The sequence below is a fragment of the Lolium rigidum genome, chromosome 5, assembly GCF_022539505.1.
Source record: "Lolium rigidum isolate FL_2022 chromosome 5, APGP_CSIRO_Lrig_0.1, whole genome shotgun sequence".
NCBI classification, from domain to species: domain Eukaryota; kingdom Viridiplantae; phylum Streptophyta; class Magnoliopsida; order Poales; family Poaceae; genus Lolium; species Lolium rigidum.
The window spans coordinates 98,035,894-98,055,773 of record NC_061512.1 but is presented as its reverse complement, the minus strand read 5'-3'; the positions used below and the strand labels follow the sequence as shown (position 1 = coordinate 98,055,773).

The 19,880-nt window shown below is 43.8% G+C and overlaps 1 long non-coding RNA gene across 1 annotated transcript; it reads right to left on the bottom strand.

The window, feature by feature from the left end:
• Positions 1-11,484: 11,484 nt before the first annotated feature.
• Positions 11,485-12,816, bottom strand: LOC124651178. The gene is made up of 3 exons (XR_006987300.1): positions 12,631-12,816; positions 12,302-12,540; positions 11,485-11,533 (listed from the first exon to the last, which is right to left on the bottom strand). It is a non-coding gene; the product is annotated as an uncharacterized LOC124651178 (long non-coding RNA).
• Between the last annotated feature and the right edge of the window lie 7,064 nt (positions 12,817-19,880).

The window sequence follows — 19,880 nt, the reverse complement described above, 5'->3', positions numbered from 1 at the left end:
TAAAGAACAAGTATTGCAGCAGATTTGTATTTCGATGTAAAGAATGGACCGGGGTCCACAGTTCACTAGAGGTGTCTCTCCCATAAGATAGCATGTTGGGTGAACAAATTACAGTCGGGCAATTGACAAATAGAGAGGGCATAACAATGCACATACATGACATGATGAATATTGTGAGATTTAATTGGGCATTACGACAAAGTACATAGACCGCTATCCAGCATGCATCTATACCTAAAAAGTCCACCTTCAGGTTATCATCCGAACCCCTTCCGGTATTAAGTTGCAAAACAACGAGACAATTGCATTAAGTATGGTGCGTAATGTAATCAATAACTACATCCTCGGACATAGCATCAATGTTTTATCCCTAGTGGCAACAGCACATCCACAACCTTAGAACTTTACGTCACTCGTCCCGGATTTAATGGAGGCATGAACCCACTATCGAGCATAAATACTCCCTCTTGGAGTTAAGGGTAAAAACTTGGCCGAGCCTCTACTAATAACGGAGAGCATGCAAGATCATAAACAACACATAGGTAATAGATTGATAATCACCATAACATAGTATTCTCTATCCATCGGATCCCGACAAACACAACATATAGAATTACAGATAGATGATATTGATCATGTTAGGCAGCTCACAAGATCCGACAATGAAGCACATGAGGAGAAGACAACCATCTAGCTACTGCTATGGACCCATAGTCCAGGGGTGAACTACTCACTCATCACTCCGGAGGCGACCATGGCGGTGAAGAGTCCTCCGGGAGATGATTCCCCTCTCCGGCGGGGTGTCGGAGGTGATCTCCAGAATCCCCGAGATGGGATTGGCGGCGGCGGCGTCTCGATGGGTTTTCCGTATCATGGCTCTCGGTACTGGGGGTTTCGCGACGAAGACCTTAAGTAGGCGGAAGGGCGGAGTCGGAGAGGTCACGGGGGCCCCACACAGCAGGGCCGCGCCGCCCTAGTATGGCGGCGCCCCGTGGCCCCACTTCGTCTTCTCTTCGGTCTTCTGGAAGCTTCGTGGAAAAATAGGCCCCTGGGCGTTGATTTCGTCCAATTCCGAGAATATTTCTTTACTAGGATTTCTGAAACCAAAAACAGCAGAAAACAGAAGCGGCTCTTCGGCATCTCGTTAATAGGTTAGTGCCGGAAAATGCATAAATACGACATATAATGTGTATAAAACATGTAGATATCATCAATAATGTGGCATGGAACATAAGAAATTATCGATACGTCGGAGACGTATCAATTGTTATGCCCTCTCTATTTGTCAATTGCCCAACGGTAATTTGTTCACCCAACATGCTATTTCTTATTGGAGAGACACCACTAGTGAACTGTGGACCCCGGTCCATTCTTTTACATCTGAAATACAATCAACTGCAATCTCTGTTCTCTGTTGTTCTTCACAAGCAAACATCATTCTCCACACCATACGTTAAATCATTTGTTTACAGCAAGCCGGTGAGATTAACAACCTCACTGTTAAGTTGGGGCAAAGTATTTTGATTATGTTGTGCAGGTTCCACGTTGGCGCCGGAATCTCTGGTGTTGCGCCGCACTACACTCCTCCGCCAACAACCTTCACGTGGCCTTCATCTCCTACTGGTTCGATAAACCTTGGTTTCTTGCGAGGGAAAACTTGCTGTCGTACGCATCACACCTTCCTCTTGGGGTTCCCAACGGATGTGTGCTTCACGCGTTATCAAGCTAAATTTCTGGCGCCGTTGCCGGGGAGATCAAGACACGCTGCAAGGGGAGTCTCCCACATCCAATCTCTTTACTTTATTATTGTCTTGCTTTACTTTATTTACTGCTTTGTTTGCTTTCTCTATATCAAAAATACAAAAAAATTAGTGAAGCGACACAACCTGAATACGGATTGAATCTCCGTGCTTTCCGTGCTAGTCCCTTGGATCAATCGCTAGCACACACGGTTCGATGAATAACCAGAATAGCAAATGCGTCAATTATTACAACGTATGATCCATGGTATAATTATTACAAAGTGCATAGCTCAAGGCTAGCTGAAAATAACATAGTTCAAGCAGCAAATAAATAAACGAAGAGCTCCATCACGCCACAGGCGAACATGTTGGGTGTAAGCTCGCAACCTACGGTATCTCTTACTCGTCTTCGAATAACCTCGCAACATAAAACGTTGCAGCCCCGAAGGGTCATTACACTTGGAATGGAAATGGCAAGATGTCATATGGTGGCTTTTACGGCGCCTATCGCTACATGATATTTGGCAGGTGGAGTTCATATTTGCGTAAAGCCAGTTTTATTTTCCCTACTCTCAAAACATTTCTTAAAACATAGTATTTCAATAAGACTAGTTACTACCCATAAACCACCTGGTGCATTAATTTCAGAAATTCGACTGACGAGATCATCCAACAGTTTCAAGCTCTAATTGCTCATAGATGTCCGTAACCGGGGACACGGCTAAGTACTTAGATTTGACACTCTCGAGAGGCTGTACACATTCCCCACATGACCTAGTCTGTTCTTCTTCCATGATGCGCATTTTGCTCACATGGACAGATGTCGACTAGGACAAGACCTTTCGGAAGCAATACCTCAACCACAATGGACGCGCTCCGTCCTACCAATATCTACCACCCTCTGTACATTGGGTCGAGTTCTCGCAACCTACTCAATCTAGCCGAGCCCATATAGCATGTGGTTGTACTCGGAAGCTACTAAAACAAGAAAACCGGGCTAATCTCTTTGTTCCTGGGTGGCCAACCTCAAGTGTGATGCACACGGTGCTGCCATAGAAATGACCCCGGTGCAACCACTCAACATAAACCAAGCATTACCACTTACCACCCAGGGGTGTATTAATTTGACATGGTTGTTTTCATTAAGAGAATAAAACATTTATCTCTCGCAATCTCTCCACTTTGATAATAACCCAGGGCCAGCAATTTGAAAACAATATGCACATAAAACAACTACCAATGCATAGAAAACAGTAGGATAATGAGTTTGTGACACTTGCCTTGGTCGGTGTTCAGACAGTCGTTGCAATCGCACTCGTTGCAATTCGGGCAATCTAACGCAAACAAAACAATTCACAATCAAGCACCAAACAACACAAACAGGTAAAACACATAATGAAATTAGGCATGCATGCTCTGAAACGAAATTTGATATCAAACATTTTTTTTATAAACAATTACTTTATGCAATAAAGGTTTCAAATAGCCATTTAACCATGAACAAAATATATATGTATAAAATAGTTTCTAATATCTCTTGCAGGCATACTGGTGGATAGGCAATTTAAGTATCTGCAATTTGGCGTTGGATTCATATTAAAATAGTTTACAGAATTTAAAATATACTAAAAATACTATATACACGATTTTAAATTGCAAAATTCGCAAGTTTCGTAACAGTACAAACTAACAGTACCAAAATATTCTTCTCATTTTTCTGAATCCAACGATATATTATTTGTCCAATTCCGAGTTACGAAACTTTAATAATGAATTTCACAAGATTAAACATTTCGCGGTTTATTAATAATTTTATCCGAAAAGCTGTCAGGAAAAGTTTCTCGGATGGAGAAACTTTCTACACGAAAGTTACAGAGAATTCAATTACGAACTCAATGCAAAAGGAATCATCTAAAACGGAGCTATAGATTATTTGTTATGAATTTTCAAAGATCTTTATGCGTGAACAGAGCTAGCACCAACTGCATGATCGATCGATTAGGAAATACGAGACAGTACGGTTCAGTTATTGAGCTAGCCATCTACCAAGCTGATCGGTGATCAGTGCATGCGGGAGGGAATAAAAATTAAAGAAACGTGGTGAGGCATGATAGGCTGTACCGGCTCACTGCTACGTACTGCTACGAACGATGCTGTGGTGTGGTGGAGGACGACGAAGGAGACGGACGCGGTGCTGCTGCCTCCGACTCTGCAGGTGACGGCGAGGTGCGGCTTCACGGGATGATTTCGTTCACGTACTCTTCAGCGATCTGCTAGTTCCGATCAGCGGCGGTTCCTGGCTGAATTACTCCGTCTCTGGTGAAGCTCCGACGGTCTCGTGTGTGCGTGTTCTTGTGGTTCTGCTGGTGGGAAAAAAAAAGGTTAAAAAGATGCGGTAGATTGATCTATGAATCTTGGACAGAGAAGGGAAAGGCGAGGGTTCCTGGAACCTCCTTCGAACTTGGTGGCGGGCGTACTCCGGCGAGAAATACGCCGTACTCCGGCGAGAAATTTGCGCAGCCTGGCGGCGCAAAAATTTGGGATTTTAGGGAGCAAAAACGGAGGAGCTCATGGAGTATTTATAGAGGGATTTTCGTGGCAAAGGGGGCAAGCAAATCCGAGCAGAAACGAGCGAGAAAATTCGGGATATCTTGCGGCCGGTAGAACTCGTGTCGCGAAACGATACTCCAGGCTGAGCTAGAAGATGATTGAGGGACCCACAGTCAGGGAAAGAAAAAAAAGAACAAGGGAAGAAAAGAAGAGATCGTGTGCGTGCCTCCCGTGAGCTGCTGCGTGATCTGGCTGGGCCGTTTGGCCTGGCCGGCCGGCAGGTTCTTTTCATTTATTTTCTTTCTTTTTCTTCTCTGTTTTCTTTTCTGAAATTACTGAATTAGCTACAGATTACAAAATCTGACGCAAAATAAAAATACGAAGATTTGTAAAATACTCCCAGTACAGTATCTAGACTATAATGGGCACAGCCCCAATCCAGTAAAGCACTAGGATAAAAATAGAATGCATATAGATTTAATCACCAAGGAGCAATACTAGCAGTATAAAACTTTTATGCAAGATACAAGTAAAACATTTTCTAAAACTGAAACTTTGACATGCTGATATGATGCAATGCATGAATTTGAAAAATGCACAGATTTTAGGATGTTACAAACCTAACCCCCTTAAGATGAATCTCGCCCTCGAGATTCGAAGTGGCTAGCAAATAGGTGTGGGTGGTCTTCTCGAAGATCATCCTCTCTCTCCCAAGTTGCTTCCTCCTCTGAATGATGATTCCACTGAACCTTGCAAAATCTGATCGTCTTGGTGCGAGTAAACCTCTCTGCTGTATCAAGAATCTTGACAGGCTTCTCCTCATATGTAAGATCACTTTCTAGTTGAACTTCATCCAATGGAATGGTGTCTCTCAACGGTGTGTCCGCCATCTCCGGATGACACTTCTTCAACTGGGATACATGAAACACGTTATGAACTGCTGATAGTGCCTCTGGCAATTCTAGCTCATATGCAACCTCTCCTTTGCGTGATAGAATTTTATAAGGTCCAATGAATCGCGGTGCTAACTTTCCTTTAATTCCAAACCTCTTAATGCCACGGAGCGGTGAAACTCTAAGGTATGCTCTATCTCCCACTTCATATATAATCTCTCTACGCTTGGAATCCGCATAACTCTTCTGTCTCGATTGAGCTACCTTCAACCTATCGCGAATGAGTCTAACTTTCTCCTCAGCTTCCTTGATCACATCAGGTCCAAAGAAACTACGCTCTCCAACTCCATCCCATAACAATGGTGTTCTGCACTTCCTACCATACAATGCCTCAAACGGAGCCATCTCAATACTAGACTGATAGCTATTGTTGTAGGAAAACTCCGTATATGGTAAATTCTCATCCCAACTAGATCCATAATCTAGAGCGCAAGCTCTAAGCATATCCTCCAAAATCTGATTTACCCTTTCAGTTTGTCCGTCAGTCTGCGGATGAAAAGCTGTGCTAAACTCCAATCTGGTTCCAAGTGATTCATGCAATTTGCGCCAAAAGTGAGAAGTGAATTGAGTACCTCTATCAGAAACAATTCCCTTCGGAACTCCATGTGAGCACACAATCTTGCTCATATAAATCTTGGCCAATTTGGCGCTTGTGTATATGGTCTTTACTGGTATGAAGTGAGCTACTTTGGTTAAACGATCAACAACTACCCAAATTGAATCATACCCCGATCTAGTCTTGGGCAATCCTGTGATGAAATCCATACAAATTTTGTCCCACTTCCAATCAGGTATAGGCAACGGCTGTAGCAATCCTGCTGGTTTCTGATGTTCGGCTTTCACTCTGTTGCACACGTCACATAATGCAATATACTCTGCAATCTCCCTTTTCATGTTAGCCCACCAAAATCTCTCTCGCAGGTCCATATACATCTTAGTGTTACCTGGATGAATAGAATATGGCGAATCATGAGCCTCCTGGAAAATCAACTTCTTAATCTCCGGATCATTGGGCACACATAAACGCTTCTCAAACCATAGCGTTCCTTGTTCATCCAAACGAAAACCTTCAGCTTTACCTTTCTCCATATTCTCTTTTATTTCATCCATCTCATCATCCCCCTTCTGAGCTTCTCTAATTCTATCTAGCAACGTTGGCACCACCTCCATCGATGCTAGATATCCCTTTGGCACTATTTCCAACCTAAGGTCCTTGAACAGTTCACATAAATCCGATGGTAACTCCCCTGCGGTTAAACCATTCACATAAACCTTGCGGCTCAATGCATCGGCTACAACATTAGCCTTCCCCGGTGAGTACCGCAAATCCATGTCATAATCCTTTATCAATTCCAACCATCTCCTTTGTCTCATGTTCAGCTCCTTCTGAGTAAATATGTACTTCAAACTCTTGTGATCAGTAAACACATCACAATGCTTTCCCATTAGATGATGCCTCCATACCTTAAGTGCATGCACGACGGATGCTAACTCCAGGTCATGCGTTGGATAATTCCTCTCATGATGCTTAAGTTGGCGCGAGGCATAAGAAACCACTCTTCCATCTTGCATCAATACACTACCAAGTCCTTGATGAGAGGCATCACAATATACTTGAAAATCCTTTTGAATATCAGGCAAACATAAAACAGGTGCACTTACTAGGCGTTGCTTCAATTCTTGAAAGCTGGCCTCACACTCCTCAGTCCAAGTGAATTTCTTCTCCTTCTTCAATAATTCAGTCATCGGTTTGGCAATCTTGGAGAAATTTTCTATGAATCTCCGGTAATATCATGCAAGTCCTAGGAAACTCCGGATTTCCCCTGCATTTCTAGGCGACTCCCACTCAGTTACAGCTGCTACCTTACTTGGATCAACTGCCACTCCTTCTGCTGAAACAATGTGTCCAAGAAATCCCACCTTGTTCAACCAAAACTCGCATTTGCTGAATTTAGCATACAACTTGTGTTCCCTAAGTTTCTCCATGATCAAACGCAAATGTTTCTCATGCTCATCTTCATCTTTAGAGTATATCAATATATCATCAATGAATACCACTACGAATTTATCCAAGTACTCCATGAATACCTTGTTCATCATAGTCATAAAATATGCTGGAGCATTTGTTAGTCCAAATGGCATAACTGTATACTCATATAAACCATACCTAGTAGTGAACGCAGTCTTAGGTATATCCTGCTCGCGAATCTTCAATTGGAAATAACCCGATCGAAGATCGATCTTAGAGAACACCTTTGCTACTTTCAATTGGTCAAACAAGTCATTGATATTGGGCAGCGGGTACTTATTCTTAATTGTCACCTCATTGAGAGAGCGGAAATCCATAACTAATCTCTTAGTAGAATCCTTCTTCTCCACAAATAAAACAGGCGCTCCCCAGGATGATGAACTAGGCCGAATAAAACCCTTTTGCAGTTGCTCCCTAAGTTGTTTCTTAAGTTCCTTTAATTCCTCTACATCCATCTTATACGGCCTCTTAGCTATAGGTCCAGCTCCGGGCATTAATTCAATGAGAAACTCAACATCTCTATCGGTGGCATTCCTGGTAACTCCTCTGGAAATACATCCGGATAATCTCTCACTATGCGCACATCCTCTATGCTAACCCCCTTAAGAGAATTGATGTTGGATCCCTTAAGCTCAAACGTGGACTTAAATCGAATGCGCTTCTACTCCGGGGTTGTAAGCATTATTGCTCTATTAGCACAATCTATGACACCTTCATATTCCGTCATCCAATTCATGCCCAATATTATATCTAAGCCTTGTGACTCCAAAACAATCAGGCTAGTGGGGAAACTATGTGCTCCAATCTCTAAGGTTAAATGGGGACACCCATAGGTCGCAATCATCTCTCCCCCTGGTGAGTTTATTTTAATAGGCCTGTTTATGGTGCTAGTAGGTATCTTATTTCTATCCACAAATACCCTCGATATGAATGAATGTGATGCTCCGAGTATCGAATAGTACGAGTGCTGAAAAATTATTGAGCAGAAACGTACCAATCACGGCGTCTGGCTCCTCATAGACTTCCTCCACGTTGACATGGTTGACATGTCCCTTCTGAAACGGGGTTGGCTTCGCATTCACATCCTTCTTCTCCGGGCAATCACTAGCATAGTGCCCGGTCTTCCTGCATTTGAAGCACTCCACTTGGCCGATATCCCTGCTCGGTGAAGTTGTTGGAACGGTTTCGGCCATTGCTATCTCCATTGTTGTGGCCATTACCTCTTCCGAGTTGTGGTGAAGACTCTTCCGGCCATTATGGTGGTGGCCATTTCCTCCTTTGTGCTCGATGTCCATTACCACCATGGAATGTGCGGGTCCTCCGATGCGGCGCCGAGTTGTTGTGGTTATTGCTATGTTTCCTCTTGCGGTTCTCAGCTCGCTTCCGCTTTCCCTCAAGAATTGTAGCTTTGTCCAACGAGTGTCCGAAAATCAGGAATATGCACAATGGACAATTGAACGAGCAAGATCATCATGCAAACCATCCAGGAATCTCTCCTTCCTCTTTGCATCGGTATCCACATCTTCCGGTGCATAGCGCGCCAAGTTGCTCGAACTCCTCTATGTACTCGGCCACGGTGCGGTGGTTCGGCGCAGGTTTCGGAACTCCCTTCTCTTCAAGGTCATAACTCCGGTTGAAACATGAGCCGTGCGAAACCCTTCTTGAAACATTTCCCAGGTGATTCCGGCAAGGGGGTGAGTTATCTGGTAATTATCCCACCATGATGCAGCTGGTCCTTCAAGCAAGTGGGCAGCAAACCTCACCTTCTCAGCTTCAGTACATCCCACTGTCACCAGATCCTTGTCCACATCCCGCAGCCAGTCCAATGCTATCATTGGCTCTGGTGCAGTAGAAAACTTGGCAGGCCTCAACCTCAGGAACCTTGTGAGCATATCTACCCCTGGAGGTGGATTATTGTTGTTGTTGTGGTGGTTGTTGTTGTTGTTCTGGTTCTGGTTCGCTATGAACTGATTCATTGTCTGCATGAGTTGTGCCTGTGCGTTGATCAGCACTGCACATCGGGATTGGGGTTGTTGTTTCCAGTGTTGTTGGTCCCGGTCCTTGCACGATGAGGAGGCATCTGTTGGTTCAGCAAAGGTAAGTATAGATAGATAGAAACTAAAGAAAATACTACCCATACTAATACACAAACATCACAGAACCAAACAATCATAGCAATTGACAAAACAACAAACAAGCACCGTTCAAAAAAAACATGGCAGATTCTGTCTAGATTTCGTCTACTGTAGAAACGGAATTTTCTGGGCATCCAAAACAGGTCGGAATCGAACGCCAATTTTTGTGCATGTACTACAGGAAATTCCGCATTTTTACAAAAAAAAAATCAGATTTTTCTGACGTTCCAGGAATTTATAAAAAATCGTGCAGTAAAAAGTATCAGCAGAAAAACTGCAGCTCGCACAGACAACAACTTTTGGTAAAACGAATTTAATACTGATTTATAAACCTCACGAAAATTCCACACAATCATAGTTCAGAGAAAAGCAAATCCTAAACATAAACTTGCCATACCACATGTTTTGATATGACATAGATCTAATGCGATATCGATTTTCTAACGAAGACTAAATTGGTGGGCAATCCTAATTAGAACTTGAAGCGCTTGATGTAGTCCGTGCTCTTCTGGCACCGGCGCTTCTTTGGGCGAGCATCCATGGCTGGTGGTTCATCCTCTTGAGGATCTTCATCATCGCTTGAGACATAGTTGATCACTTCCTCAGGGTCCTCTTCCTCTTCCTCATCATCTTCAGCATTTGCGCCACCTTTGATTCCATCACCATCCTCCTCATCACCATATCCATATTTTCAAATAAGTAATCCGACAGAGGTTTGACTTGTTAACTAAAGTGGTAATGAATATCTAATATTTTGAATAGGGAAGAGTGAGAAAAAGGATAGATATAGAATTATGAGAAATGAAGAGCAATAAGATATAAGACAACTTAAATAGGTTTTCAGTTCCTATGGTCATCCTAATCTAATCCATTTTCTAAGGTCACGAACCTACAGGCAACACAATGCTCTGATACCATCTGAAGCGACACAACCTGAATACAGGTTGAATCTCTGTGCTTTCTGTGCTAGTCCCTTGGATCAATCGCTAGCACACACAGTTCGATGAATAACCAGAATAGCAAATGCGTCAATTATTACAACGTATGATCCATGGTGTAATTATTACAAAGTGCATAGCTCAAAGCTAGCTGAAAATAACATAGTCCAAGCAGCAAATAAATAAACGAAGAGCTCCATCACGCCACAGGCGAACATGTTGGGTGTAAGCTTGCAACCTACGGTATCTCTTACTCGTCTTCAGAATAACCTGCAACATAAAACGTTGCAGCCCCGAAGGGTCATTACACTTAGAATGGAAATGGCAAGATGTCATATGGTGGCTTTTCTGGCGCCTATAACTACATGATATTTGGCAGGTGGAGTTCATATTTGCGTAAAGCCAGTTTTATTTTCCCTACTCTCAAAACATTTCTTAAAACATAGTATTTCAATAAGACTATTTACTACCCGTAAACCACCTGGTGCATTAAATTCAGAAATTCGACTAACGAGATCATCCAACAGTTTCAAGCTCTAATGGCTCATAGATGTCCGTAACCGGGAACACGGCTAAGTACTTAGATTTGACACTCTCGAGAGGCTGTACACATTCCCCACATGACCTAGTCTGTTCTTCTTCCATGATGCGCATTTTGCTCAAATGGACAGATGTTGACTAGGACAAGATCTTTCAGAAGCAATACCTCAACCACAATGGACGCGCTCCGTCCTACCAATATCTACCACCCTCTGTACATTGGGTCGAGTTCTCGCAACCTACTCAGTCTAGCCAGAGCCCATATAGCATGTGGTTGTACTCGGAAGCTACTAAAACAAGAAAACCAGGCTAATCTCTTTGTTCCTGGGTGGCCAACCTCAAGTGTGATGCACACGGTGCTGCCATAGAAATGACCCCGGTGCAACCACTCAACATAAACCAAGCATTACCACTTACCACCCAGGGGTGTATTAGTTTTACATGGTTGTTTTCATTAAGAGAATAAAACATTTATCTCTCGCAACCTCTCCACTTTGATAATATCCCAGGGCCAGCAATTTGAAAACAGTATGCACATAAAACAACTACCAATGCATAGAAAACAGTAGGATAATGAGTTTGTGACACTTGCCTTGGTCGGTGTTCACACAGTCGTCGCAATCGCACTCGTTGCAATCCGGGCAATCTAACGCAAGCAAGATAATTCACAATCAAACACCAAACAACGCAAACAGGTAAAACACATAATGAAATTATGCATGTATGCTCTGGAAAGAATTTGATATCAAACATTTTTTTATAAACAATTACTTTATGCAATAAAGATTTCAAATAGCTATTTAACCATGAACAAAATATATATGTATAAAATAGTTTCTAATATCTCTTACAGGCATACTGGTGGATAGGCAATTTAAGTATCTGCAATTTGGCGTTGGATTCATATTAAAATAGTTTACAGAATTTAAAATATACTAAAAATACTATATACACGATTTTAAATTGCAAAATTCGCAAGTTTCGTAACAGAACAAACTAACAGTACCAAAATATTCTTCTCATTTTTCTGAATCCAACGATATATTATTTGTCCAATTCCGAGTTACGAAACTTTAATAATAAACATTTCGCGGTTTATTAATAATTTTATCCGAAAAGCTGTCAGGAAAAGTTTCTCGGATGGAGAAACTTTCTACACGAAAGTTACAGAGAATTCAATTACGAACTCAATGCAAAAGGAATCATCTAAAACAGAGCTATAGATTATTTGTTATGAATTTTCAAAGATTTTATGCGTGAACAAGCTAGCACCAACTGCATGATCGATCGATTAGGAAATACGAGACAGTACGGTTCAGTTATTGAGCTAGCCATCTACCAAGCTGATCGGTGATCAGTGCATGCGGGAGGGAATAAAAATTAAAGAAACGTGGTGAGGCATGATAGGCTGTACCGGCTCACTGCTACGTACTGCTACGAACGATGCTGTGGTGTGGTGGAGGACGACGAAGGAGACGGACGCGGTGCTGCTGCCTCCGACTCTGCAGGTGACGGCGAGGTGCGGCTTCACGGGATGATTTCGTTCACGTACTCTTCAGCGATCTGCTAGTTCCGATCAGCGGCGGTTCCTGGCTGAATTACTCCGTCTCTGGTGAAGCTCCGACGGTCTCGTGTGTGCGTGTTCTTGTGGTTCTGCTGGTGGGAAAAAAAAAGGTTAAAAAGATGCGGTAGATTGATCTATGAATCTTGGACAGAGAAGGGAAAGGCGAGGGTTCCTGGAACCTCCTTCGAACTTGGTGGCGGGCGTACTCCGGCGAGAAATTCGCCGTACTCCGGCGAGAAATTTGCGCAGCCTGGCGGCGCAAAAATTTGGGATTTTAGGGAGCAAAAACGGAGGAGCTCATGGAGTATTTATAGAGGGATTTTCGTGGCAAGGGGGCAAGCAAATCCGAGCAGAAACGAGCGAGAAAATTGGGATATCTTGCGGCCGGTAGAACTCGTGCGCGAAACATACTCCAGGCTGAGCTAGAAGATGATTGAGGGACCCACAGTCAGGGAAAGAAAAAAAGAACAAGGGAAGAAAAGAAGAGATCGTGTGCGTGCCTCCCGTGAGCTGCTGCGTGTCTGGCTGGGCCGTTTGGCCTGGCCGGCCGGCGGGTTCTTTTCATTTATTTTCTTTCTTTTTCTTCTCTGTTTTCTTTTCTGAAATTACTGAATTAACTACAGACTACAAAACTGACGCAAATAAAAATACTAAGATTTGTAAAATACCCCAGTACAGTATCTAGACTTAATGGGCACAGCCCCAATCCAGTAAAGCACTAGGATAAAAATAGAATGCATATAGATTAATTACCAAGGAGCAATACTAGCAGTATAAAACTTTTATGCAAGATACAAGTAAAACATTTTCTAAAACTGAAACTTTGACATGCTGATATGATGCAATGCATGAATTTGAAAAATGCACAGATTTTAGGATGTTACAGGTTTGAGTTTACTCTATCATCTTGTGTTTACTTTGTCGTCTAGTGTCAGTTTTGTTACTCCGAGTCCACATAGCGTACAGTGTGCTTGTTCCCAACCATAGACACAGCCTATCGATATAAAGTGACTAGGAACTTCCCCAGAAGAGACTAGTTTTACCGCTCGGCAGGCTGCTCGTTAGGGTTTTGGTGCTTTGCATATCTTCTTGGCCGTGTTATCAGGAGTTGTGTCTTACAAAAAAAGAGAAAATTGAAAAGAAGCAAAAAGAGCTACATAGCTGCGTGTGTTATACAAAAAGAAAAATCCAAAAAGAAAAGTGAAGTGCTAGTTGAATCAAGTGAAGGCCTAAGTTTACTTTACTGCACCCGTAGTTGAGCAATCTTGTGCCTCTCTCGTTGAGCTTTGCTAGCGTCTCTCTAGTGCATTGCAACCTTTCCTACATATAGTTGCATTGCCCCATTATATCGCCTTGTGTGAGTATCACTCGGTTGTCTACGGTCAGCGCTAGAGCTTGTTATTGGTGCAAATAGGTAGCCTACCTACAGCCCCACATATATCCTGCTTTGCCGTGTGATTTGTTCTTATACCCTTGATATTCGCTTCGCTACATCCGTGCACTAATCCGTCAATCCAAGTTGGTAAGCAATACTAATTCACTTTGGAGCGGTAAGATTTACCTTTCTTATCAGTTTTGAGTGAGTTGTGAGAGTACCACCAAAGATTTTTTTTTAGTGCACTAACCTACTAATCATGTCTACTGAGGATGTTGATGTGATGCAGAAGAAAGATCCAGCAGCGACAATTACTTGGCTGGAGTATGAGGCACTACGTGATCACCTACAACGTGAAATCCGTGTTGCCAATGAAGCGTTGGACAAGGATATTCAGAGTGTTCACTTGAAGGTCGATGAGACTACTACAGCGGTTAACACCGTTCAAACATCCATGACGACTCTTCAAGCATCCATACAAACGTTGACAACCGCCGTTGGTGAGATACGTACAATGGTGCAACAACAACCACCACCTGATGAAGATGGCAGTGTGCAAGGTGAAAATGCCGATGCTGCTAAGGCTCACGGGTGTGGTGTTGGTCGTGGTCTTGGTCGTGGCGTTGGTGAAGCGTTCCGTGGTCGTGGTTTTGTCCCCGTCGGAGCCCAACGTGTTCTACAACAACAAGAAGATGGTTTGGGTAAACCCAAGTTCTCAATTCCCAAATTTGAAGGAGGTACTGATGTTGAAGAATATCTCACATGGGAGCTGAAGATTGAGAGATTATGGCGTTTACATCCTGACTATACTGAAGATAGGAAGATCACGCTTGCTTCCTCTGAATTTGATGGCTATGCATTGCGTTGGTGGGATGGACTTGTGCGTGCTCGAGAAGAAGATGGTGAGCTGCCTATTATCACATGGCGTGCTATGAAGGCGGCAATGAGAGCTCGTTTTGTTCCTACCAATTACTTGCGTTCCGTCTTTGACAAGTTGACCCAATTGAAGCAAGGTGTGTTGACGGTTGATGCTTATTACATGGAGATGGAGATGCTTATGCAGCGCGCCCGTGTCCGTGAGTCTCTTGAGATGACACTACAGTGTTTTCTGAATGGTCTGCGGTTTAATATCAAGGGCATTGTGCGTCATCATAGCTACGCTACTATGAATGAGCTACTACATCATGCAAGAGAAGCTGAGTCACAGTTGGCTGAAGAACTACAAATGAAGGGCCGTGCTACAGGCGCTGGGCGCTACACACCCCGCGCGCCGCCCTCCATGGTGCCATCATCGCGCCCTGCGGATGTCCCTACTTCGTCTAGCAAGCCGGTCTCCAATGTGTCTAACACAAAGAAGCCCGTCCCTGCAGCAAGTGGAACTAGTTCTAATATGTCGACAACGCGCAACCGTGATATGGTTTGTCATACATGTGGTGGCAAGGGTCACTTCAAGAAGGATTGTCCTAATCGCAAAGTTATGATAATTAATGAGGACAATGAGTATGAAACTGGAGATGATGTTGATCCAAATGCTCCGGATGAGGATGATTATGATAGCGATGGTTATGATGATTTTCCTTCGAAGCTCAAACTATTGTTTTCTCGCAGCGTGTTCTTAATGTGCAATCAAGTGCATCTACACAGCGCTGTAATTTGTTCCAAACAAAGGCACTAGTTGGTCCTGATAAAGCTTGCAAGGTCATTATTGATGGCGGAAGTTGTCGCAATTTAGCAAGCAAAGAGTTATGTGCCAAGCTGAAACTGAAGTATCTACCGCACCCGCATCCATATTATATTCAGTGGTTGCGCAATAATGGTGAGATTAAGGTGAGCCACATGGTGCGAGTTGATTTTGAGATTGGACCGTATAAGGATTCCATTGATTTTGATGTGGTTCCTATGACGGTTTGTCACCTGCTCGTTGGGCCGGCCATGGCTCTATGACCGTTCCGTGCAACACAATGGCCGCGCCAATACATATCACTTGGAGTTCAAGGGCAAGAAAATTAACTTACGAGCCTATGTCACCGCAGCAAATTGTCAATGAGTCTCATCAGAAGATTGAAGTAAACTTGGAGGATGCATCCATAGATAGGCGAGAGAATTGTAATGTCGTGAGTGATATAACGAAAAGTGAGAGAGTGAATTCCTTAGTCTCATTAGCCACCAAACAAGACATGAGAGAATTTTGTGAGGATCCTACAGCCATGCCTATTGTGCTCATGTACAAGGGTACGGTTTTGGTTTCTAAGGACATGACCCCTCTTCCTCTTGGTGTTTCTAATGTTTTGCAGGAATTCCATGACGTGTTTCCGGAGGAGGTACCCGCGGGACTACCACCGTTGCGTGGTATTGAGCATCAAATAGACTTGATCCCCGACGCCTCGCTGCCCAATAGGGCGCCATATAGGACGAATCCCGAAGAGATGAAGGAGATACAGAAGCAAGTACAAGCGCTACTCGACAAAGGTTATATCTGCATAAGCCTTGGTCCTTGTGCTATTCCTGTTATTCTTGTTCCTAAGAAAAATGGTACATGGTGTATGTGTGTAGATTGTAGAGCGATAAATCTCATAGTAGTCATCATGATATGTATATGCATCTCTATTTTTCAATTGCCGAACTGTAATTTGTTCACCCAACATGCTATTTATCTTATTGGAGAGACACCACTAGTGAACTGTGGACCCCGGTCCATTCTTTACATCTGAAATACAACATACTGCAATCACTGTTCTCTGTTGTTCTTTGCAAGCAAACATCATTCTCCACACCATACGTTTTATCCTTTGTTTTCAGCAAGCCGGTGAGATTGACAACCTCACTGTTAAGTTGGGGCAAAGTAGTTTGATTGTGTTGTGCAGGTTCCACGTTGGCGCCGGAATCACTGGTGTTGCGCTGCACTACACTCCTTCACCAACAACCTTCACGTGGCCTTCATCTCCTACTGGTTCGATAAACCTTGGTTTCTTACTGAGGGAAAACTTGATGTTGTACTCATCATACCTTCCTCTTGGGGTTCCCAACGGACGTGTGCTTTACCGTCACAAGGAGCTGCCTCACACGGCAGCAGCACCTTGCATTGTGCCTTTTGTTGAATCATTGGCCAACGCAAATGAGGCCTCATACATTTGGTCACTTGGTGTTGTGGGTATACTTTATGGGTATATCAACGACGTGGTCTAGATCCGGCAAGCTCGGGTGGCTCAGAGATGGTGATGGTGGCATATGGCCCATCGGGTGGCCCAGTTGATGTTGATAGAAGATGGATGATGTCGAGTCCAGGAACAGGAGCCAGATCTCAACCGACCTATGCAGCTAGTCGGATCTGTGAAGGCCCATGAAGTATCCGGATACATTACGGCGTATAAGTAAAGTAGATCCTTGACGTGCATGGCAATGTAATATTCTGTAGTTAGTGCTTGTGACGGTAAAGCACACGTCCGTTGGGAACCCCAAGAGGAAGGTGTGATGCGTACAGCAGCAAGTTTTCCCTCAGTAAGAAACCAAGGTTATCGAACCAGTAGGAGATGAAGGCCACGTGAAGGTTGTTGGTGAAGGAGTGTAGTGCGGCGCAACACCAGGGATTCCGGCGCCAACGTGGAACCCGCACAAGCACAATCAAAATACTTTGCCCCAACTTAACAGGTGAGGTTGTCAATCTCACCGGCTTGCTGTAAACAAAGGATTAAACGTATGGTGTGGAGAATGATGTTTGTTTGCAAAGAACAACAGAGAAAAATGATTGCAGTAGGTTGTATTTCAGATGTAAAAGAATGGACCGGGGTCCAAAGTTCACTAGTGGTGTCTCTCCAATAAGATAAATAGCATGTTGGGTGAACAAATTACAGTTGGGAAATTGACAAATAAAGATGCATATACATATCATGATGACTACTATGAGATTTACTTAGGGCATTACGACAAAGAACATAGACCGCTATCCAGCATGCATCTATGCCTAAAAAGTCCACCTTCGGGTTAGCATCCGCACCCCTTCCAAGTATTAAGTTGCAAACAACAGACAATTGCATTAAGTACCGTGCGTAATGTAATCAATACAAATATCCTTAGACAAAGCATTGATGTTTTATCCCTAGTGGCAACAAGACATCCACAACCTTAGAACTTTCCGTCACTCGTCCTGCATTCAATGGAGGCATGAACCCACTATCGAGCATAAATACTCCCTCTTGGAGTCCCAAGTATCAACTTGGCCAGAGCCTCTACTAGCAACAGAGAGCATGCAAGAACATAAATAACACATATATGATAGATCGATAATCAACTTGACATAGTATTCCATATTCATCGGATCCCAACAAACACAACATGTAGCATTACAAATAGATGATCTTGATCATGATAGACAGCTCACAAGATCTAAACATGATAGCACAAGAGGAGAAGACAACCATCTAGCTACCGCTATGGACCCATAGTCCAAGGATGAACTACTCACGCATCAGTCCGGAGGCGGGCATGGTGATGTAGAGCCCTCCGGTGATGATTCCCCTCTCCGGCAGGGTGCCGGAGGCGATCTTCAGAACCCCCGAGATGGGATTGGCGGCGGCGGCGTCTCAGTAACTTTTCTCGTATCGTGGCTCTCGGTACTAGGGTTTTCGCGATGGAGAGAATAAATATGAGAAGGGGCAGAGTCGGGGGGCGCCCGAGGGGCCCACTGATACGCGTAAAGCACACGTCCGTTGGGAACCCCAAGTGGAAGGTATGATGCGTATAGAAGCAAGTTTCCCTCAGTAAGAAACCAAGGTTTATCGAACCAGTAGGAGCCAAGAAGCACGTTGAAGGTTGATGGCGGCGAAGTGTAGTGCGGCGCAACACCAAGGATTCCGGCGCCAACGTGGAACCTGCACAACACAATCAAAGTACTTTGCCCCAACGTAACAGTGAGGTTGTCAATCTCACCGGCTTGCTGTAACAAAGGATTAGATGTATAGTGTGGAAGATGATGTTTGTTTGCGAAGAACAAGAAAGAACAATTGCGATAGATTGTATTTCGGATGTAAAGAATGGACCAGGGTCCACAGTTCACTAGTGGTGTCTCTCCCATAAGATAAATAGCATGTTGGGTGAACAAATTACGGTTGGGCAATTGACAAATAAAGAAGGCATAACAATGCACATATATATATCATGATGAGTACTATGAGATTTAATCAGGGCATTACGACAAAGTACATAGACCGCTATCCAGCATGCATCTATGCCTAAATAGTCCACTTTCAGGTTATCATCCAAACCCCTTCCGGTATTAAGTTGCAAGCAACAGACAATTGCATTAAGTACGGTGCGTAATGTTATCAACACAAATATCCTTAGACAAAGCATCGATGTTTTATCCCTAGTGGCAACAGCACATCCACAACCTTAGAACTTTCTGTCACTCGTCCCGCATTCAATGGAGGCATGAACCCACTATCGAGCATAAATACTCCCTCTTGGAGTTACAAGTATCAACTTGGCCAGAGCCTCTACTAGCAACGGAGAGCATGCAAGAACATAAACAACATATATGATAGATTGATAATCAACTTGACATAGTATTCAATATTCATCGGATCCCAACAAACACAACATGTAGCATTACAAATAGATGATCTTGATCATGATAGACGGCTCACAAGATCTAACATGATAGCACAATGAGGAGAAGACGACCATCTAGCTACCGCTATGGACCCATAGTCCAGGGGTGAACTACTCACACATCGATCCGGAGGCGATCATGGCGATGAAGAGCCCTCCGAGAGATGATTCCCCTCTCCGGCAGGGTGCCGGAGGCGATCTCCTGAATCCCCCGAGATGGGATTGGCGGCGGCTGCGTCTCTGGAAGGTTTTCCGTATCGTGGCTCTCGGTACAGAGGGTTTCGCGACGAAGACTTTAAGTAGGCGGAAGGGCGGAGTCGGAGGAGTCACGGGGGCCCCACACGCTAGGGCCGCGCGGGCCCCCTCTAGGCCGCGCCGCCCTAGTGTGGCGGCGCCCTGATACGTCTCCGACGTATCGATAATTTCTTATGTTCCATGCCACATTAT